Below are 11373 nucleotides of genomic sequence, written 5' to 3'. Positions count from 1 at the left end.
CACCGGTCACTTTGCCCCGCCGCGGCCACAGCCCGCCCCCGCACCTTGTCGACACGTCTACGAGGTCCACCGTCGCCCTATCCATCGACTGGTGCCGCCAGTTGGAGCTCCTCACCTCTGCATCGACTGCTTCTTCCTCCTCAGTCGCCGGGGATCGCCGCCGCCGCGCCGTCTGCTACAGGCCTACCCCGAGCCTCCCTTCAGCCCGCTGCCGCCCCCCTCCCCTACGGTTTCACTGTGAGCCACCACGCCCGAGGCACCCTTCCTCTCTCCCTCTAGTAGTTTCTAACACCAGTCCTGTCGAGCTCCCGCTCTGGCCGCCGTCTGACCTCGACGCACCGCTCGACTCTGGTCGCCCCCGCACGCGTTGCTGCCGCCACTTGACGCGGCTCTCTGCCCGCGCCCGAATGTCGTTGCTCGCTTGCTTCCCCATGCCGTGCAGCCCCAACTCCGTCCCCGTCCGGTGCCGGCCGTCGTTCACGAGCTCGCTGCTGTCGCCAGAATGCACCCCGACGGTCGTCACCAGCACCACTCGACGTGGCTTGACGCCCGCCCCCCAACGCTCCATCGCACGCGCTCTCTAGCACCTCGTAGCACGGTCCCAGGTCCCAAGCGCCGCCTCCGCCCGTGCTCGCCACCGCCCGTGCTCGCCACCGCGGTCGATCCCGTCCTCCCCTGCTCACTCCACGACCACCGCCCGACGTGCGCTGCCGCGGGCGTTCGAACGCGCCTGGTCGGACGTCAAACGGAGCCCGGTGCTCGTTTTCCGGCCGTCTTCGGCGAAGAACCGCCACGGGAGAGGCTCGCCGGAGCTCTCTCTAGTGCCGCTGCCGACGTGTCTGGCCAGGCCCCACCCCTGGTCACTGCCAGCGGGCCCCACAGGCCCCGTTGACTGGGTTGACCCAGTCAACATGCTGACTGAGCGTCTCTGTGATGCTGACATGCGGGCCCCACCGCTTATTCCTCTAATTAAATTGTTTTCATAATTAAAACTAGTTACTTTAGTTAATTAGTCCATGACAGGTGGGGCCTTCCTACTAAATAACTCTGTTTTAGTTAGTTTAAACTTCTGTTAGTCCACTGTCTATGACAGGTGGGACCCATTGGTCAGTTTGACCAGTCAGCGTGTCTGTTGACCTGCTGATGTCATGCTGACACTATGCTGACGTCATAATTCTCTTTTCTGTTAATTTAAATAATTTCAGAAAATGCCTAAAATCTTTAGAATTTCATAGAAAATAAACCGTAGCTCGAATGAAAATGTTTTCTACATGAAAGTTGTTCAGAACGACGAGATGAATCTGAATCTGCGGTCCATTTACCTTTCAGATGCCTCTAACTATCTGAACATGGAACATTTCCCCTCCGGTCATCTGTCTGACACAGGTCCGGAACCGGGAAAACATTCCCGGTTGAATTCCCCATTCACCTATATCGCGTAGTACTGCGTTAGATCACCCCTAGCTCTGCTTGTTGACTTGTCATGTATCTGGTTGCTCTGTATTTACTGTTTCTTCCCCCTCTTCTCTCCGGTAGACCCGAGACCGCTGCTGATGCCACTGTGATCGACTACGTCGACGACGACCCTCCTTCTCGTCTGAGCAACCAGGCAAGCCCCCCCCCCTTTGATCATTCCGATATCGCCCATTCCTTTCTCCCATGCTTGCATTAGATTTTGCTACTGCAATTGATTGCTCCTATTCTGATGCATAGCCTGCTTTTGTACCTGTTGTTGTACCTTACCTGCTTATCCTAACCTGCTTAGTATAGGTTGGATAGTGATCCATCAGTGACCCCCACCTTGTCCTTGTTGCCCCGGCTTCATCATCGACGCCTCGACTAACGTGATCGACGACTAGAGCCCGACACCTCACATCACATCATGCCCTTTTTGTTGCTCGACTCTGCAGAGTTACCATCGAGTGTCGAGGGTGGAACCTCATACATCACTCCTGATGAGATCTCTGTAGTGTAGCTATTCGGTCGTGGTCAACGAGGGTGGTTCCTCCTTCACCATTCTCGATACGACTCTGTTGTGCAACATCTCAAGTGTGAACCTCGAGGGTGATTCCTCTTACGTTCACCTTGATGATTACATCGAGCGGAATACACCGAGGGTGATTCCTTGGGTTTTTCCCCTTGATGTTTGGACACACGGTTACATTGACTTTACTTGAGACCTTGGTGAAAGTCGGGCGGGCCCGGAGAGCACCCGCAAGATAATTACATGGCACGGCCGGGCATTCTAGGCCCTTGTCGTAAGACCACGAGACGGGGCGACGGGGTCACTTTTGATCCCGAGTCTCTGCTCGTCTCCGCAAGCTAATAATACACTATGGTTTGGGTATTTGCTCTGAGTTGGCCTTTGGCCTTTACGCACCAACCACCACGTGAGAATAGTTATGGGCCTCGACGTCGTGGTATCAGCCGAAGCTTTGTCAGACGTTCAGTTCAGCAGTGCGGCACGGCTGGGCCGGCACCATCCTGTAATGGTGGAGCTTGGACCCGCCCTGCGCGCAACGACTCGGGGTGCAACGGGCGATGGACCCAGACCCCGGAGTGCTTAGGAGGCAGACCGGCGGGGACCTCTCTGCTGAGCCTAGGTAGGGCTACGACGTGTTGATATTCCGAGGCCGGGCAATGACTTAGAAAAGTGTGTCCGGCCAGAGTAATCAAGCGTGTTGGAAAATGTGGTGCACCCCTGCAGGGAAGATTATCTATTAATAGTCGTGTCCACGGTAACGGATGTTCAGACTTATATCCTGATCTTATACAAGTACAAATGGATACTTGGATACGTGGCTCCGGGATTACTTTCTCACACAGAGTCGAGGAAGGATCTCTGGGCATTAATGTCACAACATGCTTGTTAATTATAAACTGCTATTCTTTACTCTTCTACATGCTGCAAGATGCGTGGAGCTGCTTGAAGATGCTAGTCTTCGGTAGGCTAGGCCTTCCCCCTCTATTCCGGCATTCTGCAGTTCATTCCACAGATACAAACCTTCCATTTGATACCAGTGCATATTTAGTATAGATCTGATGCTTGCGAGTACTTTGGATGAGTACTCACAGTTGCTTTGCTACCCCTTTTCCCCCTTCTTTCTTGTTTCCGGTTGATGCAACCAGATGGTGGATCCCTGGAGCCAGATGCCACCGCCGACAGATAATGCTACATGGAGACCGCCGAAGACCAGGAGTAGTTAGGAGGTCCCAGGCAGGAGGCCTTGCCTCTTCGATTGTTGTTGCTTTTGTGCTAGCCTTCTTAAGGCATCCTTGTTTAACTTATGTTTGTACTCAGATATTGTTGCTTCCGCTGACTCTTGTGTATCGAGCTTGTATTCGAGCCCTCGAGGCCCCTGGCTTGTAATATAAAACTTGTATTATTTTATTTGTGTCTAGAGTTGTGTTGTGATATCTTCCCGTGGGCCCCTGATCTTGATCGTACACATTTGCGTGTGTGATTAGTGTACGATTGAATCGGGGCGTCACAAATATGAAGGTTACCAGAAAATATTTGGTTTCTTATTTACCTCTAAAACTTTGCGTTTATTGGATAATGATTGTTTGGAATCTTCTTGTGTTAATCTTGAGGCTGCCCTTATGAAGGATAAACAATCTGATATTGATGCCAATGATCTTGTTGAGTTGAAGTTTCTTCAAAATTTCATGCCAAAAGAAAATATCGGACCTTTTGAAATTTTGAATTTTTTAAAGCGGCATGATTGTTTTCCCAAAGCAAGTATTGCATATAGAGTTCTGTTAACCATTGCGGTGACAGATGCATTGGCAGAAAGAAGTTTTTCTATTGAAGCTATTGAAGTCCTATATCCGTACTACTATGACACAACAAAGACTCAATGATTTGACCACAATAACACTTGAGAGTGAATTATTGGAGAAGATTGATTACAAGGATATCTTTGAAGATATCATTTCAGAGAATACTACAAGAACAAGGATATCTTTGACCACAATAACACTTGGGAGTTGGATAGGTATGCCTTTTTTATATGTTCAGTTGTTATGCAAGACATTATATTATATACATTATAATTTTTTTTCATGAGATATATATACATTATAATTACTCGTTATTTCATTTTTGTGAGATAGTGCCCCATTTTTTAGTTTCGCACAGGGCCCCGGATTTTACGCCCCGCATGTTTTTATTGTCATATCTAAATTATATGCAAGCCTTAAGATAAGACCGTCTTATCAATCATTGTACATTCATAAGCATCGCCCCGCCTGCCGGAACGTAGTATATGTCCGGCCATATGGCCCCTCGAAGGAACGTCTAACCGCTAGTCAAGTTTAGGCACGCCAAGCTGCTTCCCTACTTTGATCGTCAACATTCTACAGTCGTCGGTCAGCAAGCCGACGTGGCACCCCACGAACACGGCATTTCGGTAGACGCCACAGTGTTGTCGCTACTAACATGCGGAGAAAGGTCTGGAGAGTCGGCGGGCCTCATTTTCTGAAAGTTGGCGAAGTGGTCCGTTTTCTCCGTCAAAGTCAGTGGTGGTTTTTTTTCAAGAAATTTGAAAAGATTCGATGTTTGCAAAGTCAAAGGCCCGATTTTCGGCAAATCAAAGGGTTTTGGAGTGGTATATGGATGGACAACCAATGTGACAGTCTTCGCCCCAGACCCAGGTTTTTTCCCATTGTTTTGAGATAACTCACCACTCATACTGAATGGTCCCGAAATGCGGCTGCCTGCCAAACACCAAATCGGGAGGGAGCGTTTCTAGCGGCCACCACGGCTGCCCACCTCACGCCAAATACCCGTTATTAGATACCCGATGCACATTTCCAACAGTGTTACTACACAAAATGTATCAACATGTGTATCACAAAAGTTGTGTGGAATCGTCTGCTTGGCTTTAGCCTTTCAGGACAGCAACATGCGTACAAAAAGACACAACAATAGAAGATAGTATGTATATACAGCAAGAGAACCCTATGCTGAAAAATGTTGCTCATTCAATAAACTCGATAGTGTTGAAGCATATTAGTTCATGATGGGTGGGTTTTATGCATTTTAGAGTATACTTCAGTGCCCAAATCCCTAATAACATATCCATCTAGCACTTATTCATGTCCTCAATGCATAGCTTTTGGTATTTACTAGCAAACAGGCCCGTGCGTTGCAACAGAAGGAGATTATAACAGATCCCTTATTGAGGTCCAACACGACGCCTCATCCGTGTCGCCATTTATCCTCTTTTCTCGCCTTTGCCGAGTCATGTCCATATGGTCACAACACATCTGAACGAGCCCATCCCTAGGTGTTGGGCTGGACTCGAGGGCCACTTTCTGTAAGACCCGTCTGTTAGAATATATAACCGTATTATGTGTATAGATATACGGTTGTATATGTGTAGTCTTTGTATAGGTGTCCGTATATTGTACGATATGAACTCTGCCTTGTAACCTCTATATATTGATCAATACAAGGCACCACAACGTGTGGTTTCCCCAATCTTACATGGTATAGAGCCTAAAACCCTAACCCTAGCCTGTGCCGCCCTCCTCCTCTTTCCGCTGCCACCGAAGCCACCACCCCTCTCGCCGCCGCGCCCCGATCGCCGCCTCCATGTCGCAACCTGACACGGACGCCACGAACCAGGCGCTGGCCGCGGCCAAGGAGCGCCAGGACGCCGAGGCCGCCAAGGCCAAGCTACCTCTCGCGACCGCCCCCGATGGACCTGGGACGAGCACGGGGTCTTTTTCCTTGACCTCGCTGCACGCCCAGGCCGTCGGCCTGCATTCCATCAAGGGACACGTTCCCGTCGAGCTCGCGCTTGACACCGGCGTTCACCGTCAGTGGCGCACCTTCTTCCGCGCCGCTTGCCGCAAGTACGCCCTCTTGGATCATCTCGACTTTGACGCCCCCGACGCGCCAAACCCGGAGTGGTCTCTCCTCGACGCCACCGTCGTCTCTTGGCTCTATGGGTCTGTCTCGCTCAGCATCCTCGACGCCGTCATGACGCCCGGTGACGATCCCCTCGTCGTCGATCTCTGGAACAGCATCAACGGTCTCTTCAACGACCACAAGATCAATCGTCAGCTCCACCTCACGGCCGAGCTCGGCGATCTCAAGATGGGAGAGATGACCATGGCCGACTATCTTCAGAAGGTCAAAGCCCTCTCCAATGGGCTTGCGGATCTTGGCGCCCCCGTTGATGATGCTGAGATGGTGGTCCACTGCCTCAACGGCCTCTCCAAGCAATACGAGGCCGCCGCTGATCTCATCTCCCTCATGCCGGGCATGACCTTCGCGTAGTGCCGCTCGTTGCTCGCGCTCCAGGACATGAAGCGCAAAAATCGCCGCGCCCGCAACTCCGACACGGCCCTCTTCACCAACACCGCCGGCAACCCTGGCAACACCGGCAACCCGGGCAAGGCCTCTGGAAAAGGAAAGAAGAAGAAGAAGGCTGCCACTGGCGTCGCCAAGGAGATCATCTCGACGTCCGCGACCCCGTTGGCTGCCACTCCCTCCTGGCCTTCACCACAGCACCCCTGGAACGGTGCCATCCAGATGTGGCCCTATGGCCAGGGGGCCTGCTCGGCCGTGCGCCGCCCGCCTACGCTCTAGGCTACGCGCCCCGGCACACCCCGTCGCCGCATGCGTTCTACGCCCAGAACCCGTACGGCATTGCCCACTACGGTTACAGCTACACCCCTGGACAGTCCTCCTACGGACTCCCCGGTCCGGCTCCATCATCACCGGCATCAACAACCGCTTCATGGGACCAGGCCGCGCTCATGCATCAGTTCCAGACCATGGGGCTGCAAGCACCCACCAGGAAGTGGGTGATGGACACCGGCGCCTCCTCCCACTTCGCGTCCGATCTTAGTATGCTCAACTCCGTGTCCCCCCCCCTCCTCCTCTCGGCGTGCTGCCGTTGTCGGTAACGGTTCCACCCTTCCGATCACCGGTACCGGGCATGCACGTCTTCCTATTTCCACCACCTCTCGTCCTCTTTACCTTCGTAATGTCTTAGTAGTTCCTAACATAGTTAAAAACCTTTTGTCTGTTCGTTAATTCACCATTGATAATCGTGTATCCGTCGAATTTGGCCCCCTCGGTTTTTCTGTGAAGGATCTTCTAACCAGGACCGAGATTCTCAGATGCAATAGCTTTGGAGCTCTTTACTCCATCCATCCTTCCACTACCAGTCAGCCACACGCCTTCCTCGTCGCCGATGCAGCACTCTGGCACCGTCGGCTTGGGCACCCTGGGCGGCCCGTTATGGAGTCATTAGCTCGTTCCTCGATCATCCCTAGGGACAAGAATAAAAGTACTTTGTGTCATGCTTGTCAGTTAGGTCGTCATATTTGTCTTCCTTTTTCTTCTACCAATCGTGTAACCACTACTCCTTTTCAGATAATTCACTGTGATTTGTGGACATCTCATGTTGAAAGTATTTCTGGCTTTAAGTATTATCTCGTTTGTCTTGATGATTTTACTCAGTATGCATGGGTTTATCCTCTACGGTCTAAGTCAGAAGCTTTCTCGCACTTGTCGTCCCTTCATGCTTTAGCGCTCACCCAGTTTAGTGCACGCTTGCAGGCTATTCAGTGTGATAATGGTCGTGAGTTCGATAATTCTCTCCTCCATTCCTTTGCCCAGCACCATGGAATTGCACTCCGCTTTTCATGTCCATACACTTCGCAACAGAATGGTAAAGCCGAACGCATTATTCGTACTCTTAATGACATTACTCGTACACTCCTTATCCAAGATAGTATGCCACCTCGCTTTTGGGTTGAAGCTCTTCACACCGCCGTTATGTTGCATAATCGGCTGCCTTCCAAGGCAATCTCGGATCGTATTCCCTTTCGTGCCTTACTTGGCGTAGATCCTGCATATGCTGGTCTTCGGGTTTTCGGATGTCTATGTTACCCCAACACCACAGCCGTCGCTCCGCACAAACTTGCGCCTCGCTCCGTGCCATGCGTGTTTCTAGGGTACCCATCATGGCATCATGGCTATCGTTGCCTTGATTGTTCCACCCAAAAGATCATCATCTCTCGTCATGTAGTGTTCGATGAGTCCACCTTTCCCTTCGCCTCCTCTACATCTTCGTTAACTCCTACTCCTTCCTTGCACACTTATGATTTTTTGCAGGGAGCTGAGCAGCCGGTTTCTTCTATGCCATTCACCGTGCCAGGCACGGTGACCCCGGATGCGACTCCACCGTCGCCGCCACGGTCGTCGTCGCCGCCGCCACGGTCCTCTCCACGGTCGCCGCCACCGACTTCGCCTCGGTCGCTGCCACCGACCTCGCCTCGGTCGCCTGGGTCCCGGGCCACTGTCGAGAGCCCTGCTGGGAGCTCCGATGGCGACCCTGCTGGGAGTCCTTCTCCTACTACAGCCGCGTCACCACCGGCAACGCCGTCGCCAGCTCCTGTAGCTGTGGATCCACCCCGGACCCCCCGGACGCGGGCCCCTCCACCGCCTCCATCTCATGCCATGGCCACTCGTGCTAAACAGGGCATTGTGCATTCTAAAAAGATATTTGATCTTCATGTTGAGGGTTTATCTCCCATACCGAAGACTTATCGTGGTGCTCTCAAGGATCCAAATTGGCATTCCGCTATGGTTGAGGAGTATGGTGCTCTTCTCTCCAACAACACTTGGGACCTTGTTGATCCACCTCGCAATGCTAACATTGTTACTGGTAAGTGGATCTACCGTCACAAGATGAAGTCTGATGGTTCTTTGGATCGCTACAAGGCTCGTTGGGTGCTTCGTGGATTCACTCAGCATGAAGGTATCGATTTTGATGAAACTTTTAGCCTGGTCGTCAAGCCAGCCACTATTCGTACGGTGCTCTCTCTTGCTCTCTCCAGTGACTGGTCCATCCACCAACTTGATGTCAAGAATGCATTCCTCAATGGAACTCTCATCGAGACTGTTTATGCTCGTCAGCCTTCTGGGTTCACTGATCCTCGTTTCCCTGACAAGGTTTGTCGTCTCAACAAATCACTCTACGGTTTGAAACAGGCGCCTCGTGCATGGTTTCAGCGGTTTGCTTCATTCATTGCATCGGCTGGTTTCATTGGCTCCGAGTCCGACAGCTCGCTGTTCGTTTATCGGCATGGTGCTGACATGGCCTATCTCCTGCTCTATGTGGATGACATTATCCTGACTGCATCATCCTCGACATTGTTGCACAGTTTGATTGCCACTCTTCGTACCGAATTCAGTATGACGGATATGGGCGATCTTCATTATTTTCTAGGCATCTCTGTCACACGCAGCAAGGACAGTCTGTTCCTCTCACAGGAGAAGTATGCATTGGATCTTCTTGACAGAGCTGGCATGTTGCAGTGCAAACCCATCTCTACTCCAGTTGATACTACCTCCAAACTTTCAGCCAAGTCCAGTGATCCCGTTGCAGATCCCACTTAGTATCGTAGTATTGCAGGCGGTCTTCAGTACCTCACGTTCACTCGGCCGGACATCTCTTATGCAGTGCAGCAGATTTGTCTTCATATGCATGATCCTCGGGCTAATCATTTGCTACTTGTGAAGCGTGTGCTTTGCTATATCCGCGGCACCACCGGCCATGGCCTCACTTTGTTTCGACGCAGCTCCAACAAATTGCTGGCCTACTCTGACACTGATTGGGCAGGTTGCCCTGACACTCGCCGGTCTACCTCAGGTTATTGTGTCTTCCTTGGCAATAACCTGGTGTTGTGGTCTGCCAAGCGGCAGCACACGGTCTCTCGGTCTAGCGCCGAGGCCGAATACATGGCAGTTGCAAATGTCGTGGCTGAAACATGTTGGTTACGACAACTTCTTCAGGAGCATCATCGACCAGTGACTGGTGCCACTGTGGTGTTTTGTGATAATGTGAGCTCTGTTTACATGACATAGAATCCCGTTCATCATCAGCGCACCAAGCATGTGGAGATCGATTTGCACTTTGTGCGCGACCGTGTCACCACAGGCGAGGTCCGGGTTCTTCATGTTCCGAGTTCTTCTCAATTTGCGGACATTTTTACCAAAGGATTGCCATCCCCTCTCTTCTTGGATTTTCGGGACAGTCTTAACATTCGTCGACGTCCGTTTACGACTGAGGGAGGGTGTTAGAATATATAACCGTATTATGTGTATAGATATACGGTTGTATATGTATAGTCTTTGTATAGGTGTCCGTATATTGCACGATACGAACTCTGCCTTGTAACCTCTATATATTGATCAATACAAGGCACCACAACGTGTGGTTTCCCCAATCTTACACCGTCCTGAACCTGGTTCGTGTATGGTTCCTCATACTCCCGCTCACGTTGGACTTGTAATGTTGTGGTTCCTCCACTTGTCCCCACATTCCTCTTTAGAGTCTGGTCACTGTGATGAGCCATCTGTTAAACCAGAATATTGGGCAACTGCTCGACACTCTTAGGGGGGTGCGGCTATCTCATTATATAAGTACTAAAGGGTACAAGTACAAGGTGTATACACAAGTCTACGTATAAACAAAGTCTACGTATACATATACAGTCTAACACCCTCCCTCAATCTTAACTGTGGCCTGAAGTACAAACTAAGTTAAGATTGCGCCTGCAGCCTACAAACTGTGGTTGTGGAAGAGGCTTCGTGAAGATGTCAGCAAGTTGATCCTTTGATGATATGAACTTGATGTTAAGCAGCTTCTGTGCAACACGCTCTCGAACGAAGTGATAGTCAACCTCAATGTGTTTCGTCCGAGCATGAAACACTGGATTAGATGACAAGTATGTAACACCAATGTTATCACACCAAAGTACTAGAGAATGAGCCGAAGGAACTTGCAACTCTCTCAACAAAGACTGAACCCAAATGATCTCAGCTTTCGCATCAGCAACTGCTTTGTACTCGGCTTCTGTGCTGCTGCGAGACACTGTAGCCTACTTGCGAGCATTCCAAGCAATCAAGTTAGAGCCAAGAAATACTGCATACCCCCCCGTGGATCGCGCGGTCGTCAGGACTACCAGCCCAGTCTACATCTGAAAAGGCTGAGATCTCATAAGACGGCGCATGTTGGAGGAGCAAACCATAAGATGCAGTGAGACATATATAACGCGGGATACGCTTCACAGCTGACCAATGGGAAGTGCTGGGTGCATGGAGGAACTGACAGACACGATTGACTGCATAAGAGACATCTGGTCTGGTGATTGTAAGATACTGCAGACCTCCAACAAGACTGCGGTACTCAGTGGCATCATCAGGTGAGAGAGGGTCTCCATCAAAAGCAGACAACCGATCAGTGGCAGACATAGGAGTAGTGGCAGGTTTACACTTCAGCATACTAGCACGACGCAACAAATCCAGAGCATACTTCTTCTGAGTAAGAGTTACTCCAGCAGAAG

Source organism: Triticum aestivum, chromosome 7B, assembly GCF_018294505.1.
Source record: "Triticum aestivum cultivar Chinese Spring chromosome 7B, IWGSC CS RefSeq v2.1, whole genome shotgun sequence".
NCBI classification, from domain to species: Eukaryota; Viridiplantae; Streptophyta; class Magnoliopsida; order Poales; family Poaceae; genus Triticum; species Triticum aestivum.
The sequence above is the reverse complement of the archived record's forward strand: the minus strand, read 5'-3'. Positions refer to the sequence as shown.